The 18,616-nt window shown below is 35.7% G+C and overlaps 1 long non-coding RNA gene across 1 annotated transcript in view; it reads right to left on the bottom strand.

Annotated features, from left to right (window-relative positions):
* LOC133330923 (uncharacterized) overlaps nt 1-18,230 on the bottom strand; it is a 29,088-nt gene extending 10,858 nt beyond the window's left edge. The window contains exons 1-2 of the long non-coding RNA XR_009754364.1: nt 18,152-18,230; nt 14,303-14,420 (exon numbers count right to left, since the gene is read on the bottom strand). This is a non-coding gene — a long non-coding RNA (uncharacterized LOC133330923). The remainder of the gene's footprint in view (nt 1-14,302; nt 14,421-18,151) is intronic.
* Nucleotides 18,231-18,616: the final 386 nt, after the last annotated feature.

The following is an 18,616-nucleotide window of genomic DNA, read 5'->3' as shown; positions in this document are numbered from 1 at the left end:
TTGTGTACCAAAGTCCCTATATATCTTTCGATTTGCACGAAATTTGGCACAGCGTAATGAATAAGGTCTAGAATGATGTATGCCAAGTTTCGTGAAAATCGGTTCAGATTTAGATATAGCTCCCATATATATTTTCGCCCGATTGTAGGAAATTGGTTCACCAAAGTCCCTGGAAATCTTTTCATTTGCACGAATTTTGGCATAGCGTACTGAATTAAGTCTACAATTATGTGCAAAGTTTCGTGGCAATCGGTACAAATTTAGATTTAGCTCCCATATATAGCTTCGCCCAATTTTAGGTAAAGTCCCTGGAAATCTTTTGGTATAGCGTACTGAATTAAGTGTAGAATGATATGTGCAAAGTTTCGTGACAATCGGTTCAGATTTAGATATAGCTCCCATATATATTTTCGTCCGATTTTATGTAATTGGTGCAGCAAAGTCCCTATATATCTTTTGATTTGCACGAATTTTGGTATAGGGTACGTTGGTCAGCTAAGTACTTCGCTTTGTTACAAGAGACATTTGGGTTTGAAAGGTTTTTTTGTATAGAAGCAATAGCTTCTGGGGAGAATATCCCAACAAAAAACTAAGGGAACTGATGAGGATCAGTGGCGTGATCCGAAACTATAGTCTTTCCTGCCTTTCCCCTCGGCAATCAATGCCACACATTCTCCACTAATAAATAGTTGTTTTTTATAAAAACAAAATACAAATGGTATCCCAAATAAACCACCAACACTACTGAAGTGCTGAATTAAGTCTAAAATGATGTTGCTAACATCCATAGCAAGGCCGAATGACACAACGTACTGAAGGAATATAAATTAGTCTCTGGCAATTTTCCCTGAAGTCGGTTCAGATATAGATATATAACAAAAACGCGTCGTCTGTTGGGATACATATGTAGAATATACCCAAAGTGGTGAAGGGTATCATATAGTCGGCCCAGCCCGACTTTACTACTTTCCTTACTGGTTTAGTTATAAAATATTTATTATGTTAAACGGTTGATGCTAACAAAATATTACTAATTTTTAATAAAATATATAAAAAAATTTAAAAAGTTTTATATTTATTAAATCTATTGGAAAACAATAAAAATATAAATTTAATTCATAAAAAATTAAATATAACAAATACATCCTTTTGTGTTCCGACAAATGGAACACTACGATTTTAAGTGTTCCGTCAAGTGGAACACTACGATTTTTAGTGTTCCGCCAAATGGAACACTACGATTTTTAGTGTTCCGGCCAGTGGAACACTACGATTTTTTGTGTTCCGACCGCGGTACGCTACGATTTTTTAGTGTTCCGACCGCGGTACACTACGATTTTTAGTGCTCCGACCGCGGTACACTACGATTTTTAGTGCTCCGACAGCGGTACACTACGAATTTCGTTGTGCTCCGGAACAGTAACACTAAAATATTTTTTAATGTTTGTGTACCGGAACACAAACGCTAAAATTTTTTTAGTGTTTGTGTTCCTGGTACGGTACACTACGATAGTGTACCGTTTTTTTGCGAACACTGGTATGAAGTAATATGTGAAGGCAGCAAAACAGAGAAGTGCGGGAAAGTGTATGTGGGTACAACTAAACGAATGTTAGGTGTGAGAATGAAGGAACATCAAAATGACATCAACAAAGGAACGGAAAAAACAGCACTCTCACAGCACATTAAAGAAACTGGCCACACAGCTGATTTCAAGAATGTGAGAATCTTAGACAAAGCTAAAAACGAAAACAAAAGATATACACTAGAAAGCCTAAGAATACAACAACGAATTGACAGATCCATAAACACGAAGGAAGACAAAGACAATACTAAGCTTCAGTATTCAATTGCAATAACCTAAAACGCCAGTTCTGTGATATATTTATTTATTTATTAACTGTGATTTTATTTATTTTATTATTTAATTTATTATTTATTTTATTTAAATGTTGTGGAGTCCCGTTTTTTTAATTTAAGTAAATAATAAACAAAATGAAAAATAATTAAAGTAAGTTAAAAAATAAGTGCAATATATATTGAAAAGAAATTATAATTTTTATTTTGTCAATAGATCAATAAAAAACGCTCTTGAAAATGTTGGAAAAAAGCCAACGAAACGTCGAGCAAAATATGAAATAAAAGCCAGTTTTTATTTTCATCAAACACCTGACCAAAGGAGCCCAACAACAAAGTATCAATGATTAATAAAATTACAAAAATTGGTCAATAACATACTTAAGTAAACCGAATCAAATTGTAGTAGAAAATTAATTCAGTAAAATTCCGCCGAACCCAGCCCCACCATATATCTGTGGAAATTCGTAATAATTACTCAAAACCAAACAAAACTTTGGAAAACTTGTCTCGGCCAAAATAGCCGATATTTTTCGTACCATTCCATGAAATCATTAAAGAATCGATTAGGTCTAAACACCAGCAGCGAACAATTCATCACCATCACCACAACTGACAACTGTGATACCAACCGTCAAACAATGGATGGATGGTTGGAACCACGACGGATGACTCCAATCCGTTGACCAGTCAATGAACACTTGTCCGCGTATATGGCGACATTTGTCGTCCGTTTTCAAAAAAATAAAAAAGTATTTCTTAATTAATGTTGTCACATTAATTATGAAGTTATGAAGCCTGTTTTGGAGAGCCAATAGCGATTTGTTGTGGTGGGGCTGCTGGTGTGATGGCAGTGGTGGACGCATGGATGACGCATTGTGGCAAGGTCATTGTTGTGTGTAGCCGTGTAGCTACATTGAATATAATACAAGGTCAGCGTAAATCAGTGACATTTATTATGGAAACTCGCCACCCCCTCCTATAGCCGACATCAACAACAACAAATTGTTTGATGTTTTTGTTGTAGAGTTATTAACGTTGACATATTGACATCTTAATTGTGAGAAACTAAATATTTGAAAAGAAAATGAGGAGATTGAAAAAAGTGGTTTCATGCCTCATGGAGGCTTGAGAAAAAATATAGCTTTAAAAAATCCACGCCTTATGGAGGCTTGAGAAAAAATATTCCTTTAAAAAAATCCACGCCTTATGGAGGCTTGAGAAAAAATGTGCCTTTAAAAAAACCACGCCTTATGGAGGCTTGAGAAAAAATATTCCTTTAAAAAATCCACGCCTTATGGAGGCTTGAGAAAAAATATTCCTTTAAAAAATCCACGCCTTATGGAGGCTTGAGAAAAAATATTCCTTTAAAAAATCCACGCCTTATGGAGGCTTGAGAAAAAATATTCCTTTAAAAAATCCACGCCTTATGGAAACTTGAGAAAAAATATTCTTTAACCAGTAAGAAAGGTAGTAAAGTCGAACTGTTCTGACTATATGATACCCTTCACCACTTTGGGTAGGTATATTATACACTCGAAGGAACATAATCATGCTTTCTGCAACCTATGCTAAATTAATTTCATTTGCGCAGATTTAGAATCGTCTGCGTACCATGGGACAAATATATGGAAAACGGTATTTCGCACTGTTAAAAATTGTATCTCAATCAGACACCCGTTCGAAATAAATATGAATCTGCACCAATTTCAACAAAACGCAATTACATCATTCAAGTCTCAATTTCATATGTTGTGCAAAATTTGGTGTTAATCGGACAAACATTAGGTGTTTGGTGCCCCATTTATGTAAAATCGGACGAATATATATGTATATATGGGAGCTATATTGAAATCTGAACCAATTTTCCCGAAACGTAACACAAAACATTCCATGCCAAATTTCGTGCATATCGAAGGATATATAGGGACAATGGTGCACCATTCACATTAAATCGGACGAAAATATATATGGGAGCTATATCTCAAATTGAACAGATTTTCACGAATTTTAAGATATATAGGTACTTTGGTGCACCATTTACCTTAAATCAGACAAAAGTATATATGGAAGCCATATCTAAATATGAACCGATTTTCAGGAAATTTAAAACACACCATTCTAGACCTAATTCAATACGCTATGCCAATTTTCTTGAAAATCTAAAGATATATAGGGACTTTGGTGCACCATTTACATAAAATCGGACGAAAATGTATATGGGAGCTATATCTAAATCTGAACCGATTTTAATGAAGTTTAACACACATCGTTCTAGACTTAATTCAGTACGCTTTGCAAAATTTCGTGAAAATCTAAAAATATATAGGTACTTTCGGGCACCATTTACCTTAAATCGGACGAAAATATATATGCGAGCTATATCTAAATCTGAACCGATTTTCAAGAAATTTCACACACATCATTCTAGACCTAATTCAGTACACTATGCCAAATTTCGTGCAAATCAAAAGATATATAGGGACTTTGGTGCACCATTTACATAAAATCGGACGAAAATGTATATAGGAGCTATATCTAAATCTGAACCGATTTTTCCCAATTTCAATAGGGTTCGTCATTGGGCCAAATAGGTGAGCTGTGCCAAATTTCATCCAAATCGGATCATAAATGCGACCTGTACTTTGTTCACAAAAATACATGGACGGACGGACGGACATGCGTAAATCGACTCAGAAAGTGATTCTATGTAAATTCTCAAAAGGTACCATGTATCTATCTCGTTTCCTTTTGCCTGTTACAAACATATGCACAAAGACATAACGCCCTGTACCACAGTGTGGTGAAGGGTATAAATATTCTTTAAAAAATCCACGCCTTATGAGAACCCCAAAAAAATATTCTTTAAAAAATCCATGCCTTATGAGAACCCCAAAAAAATATTCTTTAAAAAATCCATGCCTTATGAGAACCCCAAAAAAATATTCTTTAAAAAATCCACGCCTTATGAGAACCCCAAAAAAATATTCTTTAAAAAATCCACGCCTTATGAGAACCCCAAAAAAATATTCTTTAAAAAATCCACGCCTTATGAGAACCCCAAAAAAATATTCTTTAAAAAATCCACGCCTTATGAGAACCCCAAAAAAATATTCTTTAAAAAATCCACGCCTTATGAGAACCCCAAAAAAATATTCTTTAAAACATCCACCCCAAAAAAATATTCTTTAAAAAATCCACGCCTTATGAGAACCCCAAAAAAATATTCTTAAAAAAATCCACGCCTTATGGGTCATAGAAAAAATATTCTATAAAAAATCTACACCTTCAACCTTTTAAAAGGCGTAGATTTTTTTAAGAATATTTGTTTTTTTTTTCAACCTTTCAAAATTCGCAGATAAAAATAAAATTTCAAAATTTATCACCCTGTTTTCCTATCCATTTACATTGGTCTATATGTAGATATTGTCATATTTGCAATATTGAACATACAAGTAGGTGTGTGTGTATGTTCAATACTGTATGTATATATAAGTGTATGTGTGTTATGCAAATTATCTGTAAATATAAATGGCTTTAAAATATGATAATGTTTCATGTAAACAACTATAAAAAACAACAACAGCAAACTATTAAAAAACATTTTCATTATTCCGACTTGAAGAGGACCCAGAGAGAGAAAAATACCGACCGACCTTCGACAACAGAAAAAAATGAACAAAAATTTAATTAAAAAACAAATGAAAGGGAGAAAACTTCTGACTTAAGGTAAGGAAGGATTATTTGTGGCTTAACACACATTTCGCACACACACTCGGACACACGTGACATTTACGGAAGTGACTGTCAGCAGTTTGAAACTTTGAATTGTTGCAAGTTACCACCCCCTCCTCTACTCTATCGTCCTAACTATAACTACACTTAAATGTTACGGAAATTGGGCTAGGTTACTTCGTTGGTTGGCAGGCGGGCTGGTTGCTTCGTTAGAAATGGCTAAAAATACAATTTTCAAATGGCCAGTTGACATGAAATGTTGGAATATGTAGTTTTATTTCTCCATAACATGATATGTCAAGAAGAAAATTGACCTCAGTTATTATGACATTTATGTGTTACAACAACAATACAACAACGCCAACTGAAAAACAAAATGTTCTCAACAACCAGTTGTTCGCACTTTCAAAAAAAAAAAAAAAAAAAAATATAGTAAACCTTGGCCAGTGGCTATAAACGGTTTGCATAGAAAAGCGGAAATTAGTTAAACATATACTGTAGGATGTTCGCTAATTTTCTAAGTGGAAAATTGAAATCAGTGATGGGGCTTGGGAGTGTAAAAATAGTCTTTAAAAAATCCACGCCTTATGGAAGCTACTTTGAAAAAATAGTCTTTAAAAAATCCACGCCTTATGGAAGCTACTTTGAAAAAATAGTCTTTAAAAAATCCACGCCTTATGGAAGCTACTTTGAAAAAATAGTCTTTAAAAAATCCACGCCTTATGGAAGCTACTTTGAAAAAATAGTCTTTAAAAAATCCACGCCTTATGGAAGCTACTTTGAAAAAATAGTCTTTAAAAAATCCACGCCTTATGGAAGCTACTTTGAAAAAATAGTCTTTAAAAAATCCACGCCTTATGGAAGCTACTTTGAAAAAATAGTCTTTAAAAAATCCACGCCTTATGGAAGCTACTTTGAAAAAATAGTCTTTAAAAAATCCACGCCTTATGGAAGCTACTTTGAAAAAATAGTCTTTAAAAAATCCACGCCTTATGGAAGCTACTTTGAAAAAATAGTCTTTAAAAAATCCACGCCTTATGGAAGCTACTTTGAAAAAATAGTCTTTAAAAAATCCACGCCTTATGGAAGCTACTTTGAAAAAATAGTCTTTAAAAAATCCACGCCTTATGGAAGCTACTTTGAAAAAATAGTCTTTAAAAAATCCACGCCTTATGGAAGCTACTTTGAAAAAATAGTCTTTAAAAAATCCACGCCTTATGGAAGCTACTTTGAAAAAATAGTCTTTAAAAAATCCACGCCTTATGGAAGCTACTTTGAAAAAATAGTCTTTAAAAAATCCACGCCTTATGGAAGCTACTTTGAAAAAATAGTCTTTAAAAAATCCACGCCTTATGGAAGCTACTTTGAAAAAATAGTCTTTAAAAAATCCACGCCTTATGGAAGCTACTTTGAAAAAATAGTCTTTAAAAAATCCACGCCTTATGGAAGATACTTTGAAAAAATTGTCTTTAAAAAATCCACGCCTTATGGAAGCTACTTTGAAAAAATAGTCTTTAAAAAATCCACGCCTTATGGAAGCTACTTTGAAAAAATTGTCGTTAAAAAATCCACGCCTTATGGCAACTACTTGAAAAAATATTCTTTAAAAAATCCACGCCTTATGGCAACTACTTGAAAAAATATTCTTTAAAAAATCCACGCCTTATGGAAGCTACTTTGAAAAAATAGTCTTTAAAAAATCCACGCCTTATGGAAGCTACTTTGAAAAAATATTCTTTAAAAATCCACGCCTTATGGGAGCTACTTGAAAAAATATTCTTTAAAAATCCACGCCTTATGGGAGCTACTTGAAAAAATATTCTTTAAAAATCCACGCCTTATGGGAGCTACTTGAAAAAATATTCTTTAAAAATCCACGCCTTATGGGAGCTACTTGAAAAAATATTCTTTAAAAATCCACGCCTTATGGGAGCTACTTGAAAAAATATTCTTTAAAAATCCACGCCTTATGGGAGCTACTTGAAAAAAATATTCTTTAAAAATCCACGCCTTATGGGAGCTACTTGAAAAAATATTCTTTAAAAATCCACGCCTTATGGGAGCTACTTGAAAAAATATTCTTTAAAAATCCACGCCTTATGGCAACTACTTGAAAAAATATTCTTTAAAAAATCCACGCCTTATGGCAACTACTTGAAAAAATATTCTTTAAAAAATCCACGCCTTATGGCAACTACTTGAAAAAATATTCTTTATGGCAACTACTTGAAAAAATATTCTTTAAAAAATCCACGCCTTATGGAAGCTACTTTGAAAAAATAGTCTTTAAAAAATCCACGCCTTATGGAAGCTACTTTGAAAAAATAGTCTTTAAAAAATCCACGCCTTATGGGAAGTACAAAAAAATATTCTTTAAAAAATCCACGCCTTATTGGAAGTACAAAAAAATATTCTTTAAAAAATCCAGGCCGTATGGAAGCTACTTTGAAAAAATAGTCTTTAAAAAATCCATGCCTTATGGAAGCTACTTTGAAAAAATAGTCTTTAAAAAAGCCACGCCTTATGGCAACTACATACTTGAAAAAATATTCTTTAAAAATCCGTAAACCTAAAAGCTCCCACCCCTGATGTTTACTAAAACATTTCCCGTGTTCTGTTTGTATCTATTTAATATTACACACAATAAAACTTGTATTGAATTATTAGCACACTCAACTGATCCATGGCCCCTATCGCCCAATTATTGTTGTTTTTCTGTTATGTTTTTTTTTTCAAAATTTACCAAATTTGGTGCGGTTTTTACGAACAAAATCAAACCGGACATATGAAAACAATAATCACCCAGTACAACCGGGGTTAACATAAACAATATCCCTCGACCCGTCCAACAACTATTTGTATTTAAAATGCATTGATGCGGTCGGTTTCAATTTTAAGCGGATTTTCACAATTCATCGGAAATTTTCTATGCCACAAATCAAGTGCAACGAATATTGAACTGAACAACGCACATTGCTCACTCATTCATCACGCGCAATTTGTTGGCTGCACTTTTGTTTCAAAATATCGAACAAAAAAGTGAACGGACAAGTGAGTATTGTTGTTCGATTTTGTTGTTGTTATTGTTGTGGTAATTGCAGGGTGGTGAAGTGTGAGTCGTGGTTCTTTTGGGTCTGTGATTATTGTGGGGGTGGCTGTTTGTTTTGATTAGTATTTTTGATAGTGGTTGAAAAAGGATTCAGCGATTTTCCTCGAATTGCATGACGAAGCTAAGGGGGGTAGGACCATTTATTTTGTTCCCGGTCATTTTATGTATGAGTCAGTTGTTTATCAAAAATTTTCGGAGATTTGTGCCTTTGATAACCATGAAGTGGAATGAACAATTAAAACAGACATTTCTGATTTGCTCTTTTTTTTAGGGGGGTAATTTGGTGAAAATATAATTAAAAAGAGGACGGGATATTTATTTAAGGGAGACTCCATGGGGAAAATTGTTAGTCAACTAATGTTGTAAACGTCAAATACATGTATGAAAACATTATACATGGTGTATTTAAAAATGAAAGCTTGAAAAAATATTCTTATGACAGCTTGAAAAAAAAAATATTCTTTAAAAAATATACGCCTTATGGCAGCTTCAAAAAATGTTCTTTAAACCAGTGATCGGAGTAGTATAGTCGGACGGGGTCGACCATACGATACCCTACACACCTAGGACGGAGTTCTAACTTTCTAAGGAAGTTTATTCCGAGCCTGGGAAATATTTCGTGACATTTGAACCCTCTTGACCGATTAGAGGTCAACAGCACATCTTCCATACACTGACATATTTTCCGAATATTACTAATATTCAGTACAGCCCTTCTTATAACTTGTCCAGGTTGACTTCAGCTGGGTTGTATGGTAATGATCAGCTTATAACTGTGGCCTATAGATCGATTCGAAAAATTGCAAAAAATTAAGTTTTCGGTCCACTTCATCCCAAAATTATGATCTGATCATCACCGAAAATTATAAGCGCTGTCCTTGGCCATATCGTTATATTTCCGCCCTCTAGTATGGTAATGGGTTACTAAATAATATCTGAATACGTAAGCACCTGTAAATATTTAAGTGTAACTCCCACATCTGAGAACATACGACAATAAAATTGGTATGAATTTAAAGGCCAGCCACTCCTCTTGGATATACCATCAACTTGTCGGGTCTATGTTCTTTAGGAGTAAATATATACGCCATAGAATCCAAATTTTGTAATTTATCACACAAAAGTCAGGGTCCATTTGATAATAATATTGACCGATCTTTATCAAAACAGGCATGCTTATTCCTTGGCCCGATCCCCTTCTCCATGTAAAATTTCACGATGTTCGGCCATAATTGCGGCCTCTGGAGCCACCAGAAAAACCGATAAAAATTATGTATTTGGTCCATTTCACCCCCTAGTTATTAACCGATCTTTACCAAAAACAATAGGGGTCTTCATTGGCCAGAACCCATCCTACATGCAAAATTTCGTGAAGATTGGTCCATAACTGTGGCCTGTATCGGGTTTACAAATTATAATGGACAGACGGACGGACACACATGTCTAGATCGACTCAACTAGTCCTCTGCGTGGTGATATCTCCCGTCATTCCTATATTCGTATATGGTGTTGATGCCGAGGTTGATGACAGGAGGCTTCGAATGTATTTCATTTGGAGTGCCTAAAAGGAATTCTATTTAAATATTTACAATGGTTGGGGCCCTTGCATAATTAGTGTTGCCATATTCCGCTGCGTAATGCTATCTCCCGACATTCCTATTTTATTCCTATATATGTCGAGGTTGCTTATTAGAATGTCGGAAGATTTCGCATGGATTTCATCTGGAGGGGTTGATGGAAGCCTCAAAAATACAAAAATATTCCTATTTTTTCCTTGTGAAAACCCTCTAATCTCTATTAGCCCTGTAAAACTACTGTCGTTTACATCTCCCAACATAAAAATTATTAATTAGCGAATTTCATAGATATGTATATTGTTTGCCATCATTATCATATTTGTACAATTAATTAACAAACAAACGCAAATTGTTTGCTTTACTGCTACAATAATCAAGGAAAGTTAATGCCAAAATTAAAAAAAAAATAACACACTACATAATTTCGAACATCATTGTCATTATATAGAATAAGCGAGAAAAAAATCGCATATGTCTCGATGAAAAAAACGTGATGAGGATTTCCATGAAACTCAGTTATTTACTTTACACAATACACTGCTGTTAGTCTGAGTATCAGGGCTGACGGGCATGGACCTCTAAAAGTCAATAGCCCACAACCAATTAACGAACGAACGATCGTCGGTCGGTTGGTCAACTATACACTCCATATACTCGCATTTGTTTCAATAGAGGGGCAGCAGTAATACAAATTGCCTGAAGGTGCTAACTTATGCTAACACAAGTCAATGTTTATTTAGCACTTCTATTTTTGCGCACATTTATATCCATATATTTGCCGTTCCTATTGTCTTATTTGTCATTATATAATGGCATTATGGAAAATAAATAACGAAATTAAAAAATAAGATAAGAAAAACTCAATTTTTAGTATGTCATGTACACTGAGAATAAATTGGCGCCCAACAAGGTGCCAGGTTTTTTTATCGCCTTAAAACTGGATCGTATGTTGGTATATTCTACACTGAGAGTATATAATTTTTCATATTCTCAAAAATTTTTTTCGACTACATCAAACAAGGTTAAGGGATCGGCAATTTTTATGATCTGTCATCGGAAGCAGTCTATTCTAGAATGCAATATCACATTTCATTTTATACTGATAGATTTGGTATAGATTTCATTTTTATGTTACATACGTTGGGCGCCAGTGCCAACCTAAGGAATATATTTTGTCGAAATCCTCAAACAGGGTCGGGTGTCGGCATAATTTAACAAAATATTCCGTCTTATAGCTCATTACAGCCAAAGACTTCACTTGAGGATTTACATTTTGTTTTTTCATGATTTTTGCTATATCCAGGTTTATTCTTAAGCCTTGTAAACGGATGTGACTGCACCAAAACATGCACTCCATCGACACTCCCGACATGTACGAAGTAGAGCTTCGTGCATTCAACAATTGCGTGAGTCTCTTAGCTGCAGGTTGTTGCTCTTTCGAGGACCTCATTCTCTTTACAGCCGTGAACTGTGTTCAAGTTTTGGCTCCCGGAGTTGAAGCATCCACAGAGTTGAACCAGCTGTCGCGAGCACCTGCTTCGTGTTCACCACCTTTGGTTTATCCACCCAATTGTCATAACCTTGGGTTTCGGTTTCGACATTACAGCTCAGCTTTCCTGGAGGCATATTTACGGGCTCTCCGTCGGGCTAATTTCGACCGTCCCTTGCTTTGGATGATGATGTCGGGGATTCCTCAGCTCTCAAGTTTCCCTTGGGGGGAGCTGAAAGCTCAGAAGTCCTGGTCACCATCGTCCTAGTGGTGTTAGGGCCGTGGTGAACTTGCGGAAATTCTGTCCCGTCCAATAAACCGGTTGCAGTAGTTCCTACTTAGCATCTGAGTGGACTCACCATGATTTGAAGGAGTCACCGTAGTGCTAAAGGCCATAGTATCCATGACGCCATCCTCGTCTGTCAAAGGTGAGTCGTCCGAGAGTTGATTCGGGATTCTCTCCTGGCTAAGGCGGAAGGAGGCGATTTCGTCTATAAGGTTGAGGAGGATGTGTTTGGGGCAAATGAATGTCAAGGGTCGTCGTCCTAGAGTTGATTCGGGATTCTCTCCTGGCTAAGGCGGAAGGAGCCAATTTTGTCTAAAAGGACGTGGTGGCCCGTGGTAGACTTCGAACACGAAGCTGGAATTCTATCAATTAGGAAGTCCCTCGCAATATCGTTCGGATAGTTCCTGGAGAACTTCCGGAACGTCTGTCCCGTCCGATAAACCGGTTGCAGTAATTAACCGCTCTCCGGTAAATCTTCTTATTAGAGATCTCATTTGGGCTGGATAGTTTAGTGGTTCCCGGGTCCGATTATTCTCGAGACTTCACTACAGGCCGTGGAGATGAAGTTTAGATACTCTTCCTCGCCATGGTTGCGTTCCTACTTTCATCTGAGAGTACTCACCTTGTTTTGGAGGAGTCACCGAGGACTCATCTTGATTTGGAGGATTCACCGTAGTCCTAAAGGCCGTGATATCCATGACGCATTCCTCGTCTGTCAAGGGTGAGTCGTCCCAGAGTTGATTCGGGATTCTCTTCTGGCTAAGGCGGAAGTAGCCGATTTCGTCTATAAAGTTCAGGAAGATGTGTTTGGGGCTTAAGAATGGTCCGGTGGAATAGCATGGTTCGTTATCATGTGTATTGGTTGAGTTAGTTCTGATCTTGTAAAGTTCGAGACTGAGATTGCCAAGGCAGCCACACCATCATCAGTCCAAAAATTCGTTTATAATCACATAAGTAAAATTCGGCTCCATAAAATAAGGATTTAGTGAGGATTTAGTAAGGCTGAAGAACTTGTTGTGGTGCCCAGGTATCATCAAGGCTCCGTTCTAATACAATCGGGACCCTGACTGCAAACCGTAGAACTCTGATGGGAATTAAGTCGCTTAACCACTTTGTAAGTAGGTTAATAACATATTGGCACCCACGACAACAAATAATGTCGGATGTCCACACGTAGGCAGCTTGAAAAAAATATTCTTTAAAAAATCCACGGCCTATGGTAACTTAAAAAATAGGACATTTTGTCCAAACAGAGGTCCGGAATGATAATCCCGTTTCGGTATATTCTGAATGGCGCCCAACTAGACCAATAACCTTGAAAAGGTTGCCACGTCATAATCCGGATTCGGTACATTCAGCACCGGGAATAAGTTATTTTTCAATATCAATGTGCCTGTGGCAAGATTGAAATCGTTGGCGCCCAACTAGTCTAATAACCTTGAAAAGGTTGCCACGTGTCCGAAATATTCTCATAGAAGTCTAGGAAACTGTTTGTAATCTGTAATCATCCTGCATGAGATGGAGAAGGGTTTCCAAATTACACAGGATTCAGAAGTTGAAGAATTAAACAATATGACTGGCCATAAAATCCATCTGGCCATCTCATCGATGGCAAATTGACGACAAAGCCCGTCTGCTACGATGGCGTTAAATCAATTATCTTTCATCCCACAAGAGAAGTGGCGAAACAGAAAATGAAAGGGAAAAATGTAAATTTCAATGAGGCAAATTTGAAAAAAAAATTGTTTTGAGTGGTCTCGTCTGGCAATATCATTAAAATGACGAATCATTTTCAAAAATAAAGTATTATTTGTTTTTTCTTCTTCAACAAAGAACGAGAAGAAATGTTGACTGAAAAGGGAGGTCCGCATTAATAACAAAAACAAAAAACAACATTAAAATTTCAAGCAGTGGCCATTAGTCATTCCGACAGTGCGTCAGTACAAAATAACAACCAAAGGCATTTGTGGAGCAAAAACAAAAAAACCGAAAGCCCATAGAGGAGGGTGAGTAAATTGAGGGTGGAATGTGTATGACAGGCTCCTGGCTGGCCAAGAAAAAGGACTATAAAAATAAATGGAATATATAAAACAACCCCCATATCAAAAGCGAACATACAGACCTGCCACGGGCCAAAGGATAATTGAGAATGAGTTTGGTTTTCTTTTTTTTTCCCCAAACTTTGTTTTTGTGTGACATTAAAGGAAAATGTAGATGTAGAAAAAATATAAAGACTTCATTCCAAACTTACCTTCTTCTCTTCCAGCATTGGATTATTGGGATCACCAAAGACTGTGGCCTCCAGCTGATAATTAACAATCAAAGCTTTGTCCGTTGGATGGGGTTCAATGCTGCCACCTTTCCAACGTCTGGATTGTTGTTGGTGTTGTGGAATATGTTGTTGTTTGGTTAGAAAAGGCCCATTGAGACGGCATTTGTTGGTGTTTGTGGCCATTATTATTGTTGTTGTAGGAGCAGAGCAGCGGGCGCAGAGGTTGTTTTTTTCGTTACAGGCAACAATAACCGAAAAAACAGGAGTAGGAAGTAATTTATGAAAAATAAACAAAAACCACGATTTTGTTGTTGTCGTCGTAACACATGACAACATAAACGAAAATGCACGACGATAAACACACACGATGGTATGATGGGGGCAAAGTGACAATAGATTTTTTTATTCAACCAAAAAAGAAAAACGGCACACGATTTTGTTTTAGCCACATTCGATGTGGTGAGTGAGCACAAGAGATTAAGGATAATACAGAGAGATAGAGAGAGCAAGAAAAAAACGGGGAGAAAAGAGAAAGAGACATTTTTATATTATTATAACGGTGGTAATAACACACAAAAACAAAACACATTAAGCATATTTGGCAATTTTTTGTCCTCTCTTGAATTTTCTTGCATTTGCAAAAACACAAATTCTTTCTTCTCGAAAAATGTACGTCACATTTTTGCACAACTGAGCGAGAGAAAGAGAGGGAGAGTGATAGAACTTTTCTTTGTTTGTATTTTTAATTTTTATAATAAATCACTTTTTAAATTTCTTTTTATACAACTTATACCGTTATTTGTTGGATTTTTTTTATGTTAATTTAAATATGTTTGCCCCAAGAAGAAGAAGAACATTAAATTTTTGGTTTATTTATTTGGTAAAGAGCGGCACAGCAGCACTTGTTTTGTATACATCAACACTCATACTCACGGTGGCGTATGGCTAAAGGGACAGTGTTGCCACGCAACTGGACTTTGTATTAAGCTTTTTGTGATGAAGGAGGCAGGCATTAAATATTCTTTAAAAATTATACGCCTTATTGGTCATAGAAAAAATATTATTTAAAAAATCTATGCTGTTGTGCCTTAAGCAAAAATTTGAGATTAAAAACTTTGGCGCCCAATCTGAAAAATTCTCATAGAAGTCTAGGAAACTATTTGTAATTTATTACTGACTCATTCACCCTGGAATTTATTGGAATTTATGGAATTTATTACTGACTCATTCACCCTGGGGTTTCCAAATTACATAGTATTTAGAAAATGAAGAATTAAACAATATGACTTGGCCATAAAATTCATCTGGCCATCTCATCGATAGCAAATTGACGACAGCGACCGTCTATTACTATGGCATTAAATCAATTGTGGGGAAACAGGTAATCCCAAAGCATCGTCTTCGCCGGAACAAAATCAGTATTTTCAATGAAATGAAATTTTGGTATAGAATACTACTCCTTGATATTAACTCAGTGAAAAATATTTTCCAGTGGAATGATGAAAGCATCCTATCTGAGGATCTTCATCAACGCTGCTCAGAAATTTTTGTAAAATCGTCTCCAGTGAAATTTTTCTATTTTCGAAAACCAAACATTTTTAAACCATAAGCGCAGCAGTGTAGTCCGACGGGAATATAAATACGACACCCTACACAGCTACCATGGGAATCTAACATTCTGCGGTTCTTTATTCTAAGCCTGGGCAATATTTCGGGATATTTGCACCCTATTGATCAATTATAGGTCAATAGCTCTACTTTCTAATCCTGGCATATTTTCCAAATCTTGTTTTCCCGAGGATTTACCCCATTACGAATATTTACTCCATTTTTTCACTTTAGGTTTTGGTTGATTTCGCCCTCGGAATATTGATCGATTATCATCTAAATAGCAGTTCTAAGAATATCTAGAAAATTTGGAAAAATTGATATGAATTTCCAAAACAACATACCCCAATAATAAACTCCAACAGTAATCGTAATTTCAAAATTCGAGCTCTATTGGTTCACCCAAACCTAAATTTGGTACCATTTAGTACGAATTTTCAAAACTTCCCCCAATCCTACCTACCCGACAATGATCCTACATCCAAATTGTACTAAATAGTACACATTAGTAAGAATTTCCATAACTTCCTACAGTGATCCTAACTTCAAATTTCAGGATTCCCGCTCTCGTTTCGGTTCTTCCAAAATTCAAATTTAGTACCCATAAGTACGAATTTCCAAAACTGCATTCATACCCTAATCCTACACTCCTTTTTTCCAAATTTCAGTTTTCCAGCTCTATCGGTTTACCCAAATAAAATTGTACCAAATTTAGTACCATATAGTATACATTTCAAATCCTACATCACAACATCGATCCTTACTCAAAATTTCAAGATTCCTGCTCTATCGGTTCTTCCAAAATTCCAATAGTACGAAATTTAGTGCCCATAAGTATGAATTTCCAAAAACTACATACATACCCCAATCCTACACTCTTTATTTTCAAATTTCAGTGTTCCAATTCTTCGGTTTACCCAAATCAAAATTGTACCAATTATAGTACGATTTGGTATTTTGCCTGCACATAAGTAGAAAATTTCCAAAACTACATACATATCGCTACCCTACACTCCGACGGTAATGTTTCTCCAAATTCAAATTGTACCAAATTTAGTACTGTTTAGTACTTTTCGTATACATGAGTACACACCTCCAAAACCACCTTTTAAATCGACCTTCCTTCTCAAACTAGATTTGCATTAAAAATTTCAAGTTTTTAGCTCTCAAAAATTCACGCGCTACGCAATTGTACCAAATTTAGTACATTTTAGTACTTTTCGAATACTTGTAGTTAGAATTTCCAAAATCAAAATGTTAGTGTTCCAACTCTATCGGTTTTGTGAATTCGTACTAGAACAGCATAAAAAGTACTAATTCCCAAAACTCCAGCCTTATCTGTCACCTTTGGACCTAGAGTGACCCTCTAAAATTTTAAATTTCAGCTGTTTCGTCTGGGCATGGAAGATTCGTTAAGTCAGTCAGTCAATCACTTTTCTCTGTTATTAGTGTTGGTATGCCAAAAAATCCTGGTGGAGGAGGTTATCCCGGCAAATCTTTTAATTTTTTTTTTTTTAATTTTCATTTTATTTCGAAATTGGCGACATTTTCCCAAAAAATACACTTGCTTGTGGCAACACTGCATCCCCTTTTTGCTTTGCTTTTCATTTCTAAGGTGGATACACACAGCTGAGTGTATGTGTGCGTGTGTGTGTTTGTTTATATAGGTCTGCACACAGTCATTCGTTGGGTGGCTTTTGGGCTGCGTGCGCGGAAAAATGTTAAGAAAAACAAAATACAACACAATGGCAAAGAAGAAAGAACTTTTCCTTCTCTTCTACTGTTTGTTCTTCTTCTTCTCGTATATACGTATACCAAAAAAACACAATAAACACCAACATTGAAGAAAATTTTTGGGGAAAATCGATATAAACTGAATATTAGATGAGTCGAAGAAAATGACTAACAAATGAAAATTTTTTGATTTTTCTTCAAAAATTTTTATAATTTTCACTGGGCTTTTAATTTTTTTACTTTCGTTTTCATTGATATTGAATATTGATCTTGATATTGAATACATTTGGAAATAATTTTCTTTTTAAAGACACTTGTTTTTTTCTTCACAATACACTTCTTGTAAAATTTTGACCGGTTGAGAACTTTTTTGTTGTTGTTTTTTTTTTTTGCACTGATTTTCTTGGGGATATTTTGAAATATTATTTTGTTTTCAATTCCTTCCTTTTTATTTATTGTATTTTTTTTTAATTTTTGAGAACTCACTTTTTTATAAACTTTGCATCATCTGAATTTTGCATGATTTTTTCTTGCTGCGTTTGGATTTTGTGGGGAATTTTCGTTGAATTCCTTTCCTGCTGGCGACCAAGAAATTTTTCACTTGCAAATGACAAGGGCGACGACGACAACGAAACTGACGATGACGAACGGCGGCGCGTACTGTTGAAGTTGCCCGACAACGACGATGAGGATGACGAAGGCAAAGATGTTCCGGGGGTGGTAGTCGTATCGAAGGCAGCAAAGGGGTTGGTTGTCGATGACGACCACAACCGTGTGGAAGAGGCGTTGCTTAGGGGGGACTGTCCGCTATCGTGATGTTGCAAATATTCACGCGTTGTTATTAGGGTTTCGCAAAAGTCGCGTATAATGGCATTTAAAATGTAACACAAATAATGCAGCAGAAATATGAAGAGTGCTATGCCCGCAACTACTTGGAAGAGAAGCAGCAGC

Source organism: Musca vetustissima, unplaced genomic scaffold, assembly GCF_032173495.1.
Source record: "Musca vetustissima isolate MV318-11 ecotype Yass unplaced genomic scaffold, APGP_CSIRO_Mvet_v1 utg89537, whole genome shotgun sequence".
NCBI lineage: Eukaryota > Metazoa > Arthropoda > Insecta > Diptera > Muscidae > Musca > Musca vetustissima.
This window is presented reverse-complemented; position numbering and strand designations above follow the sequence as displayed.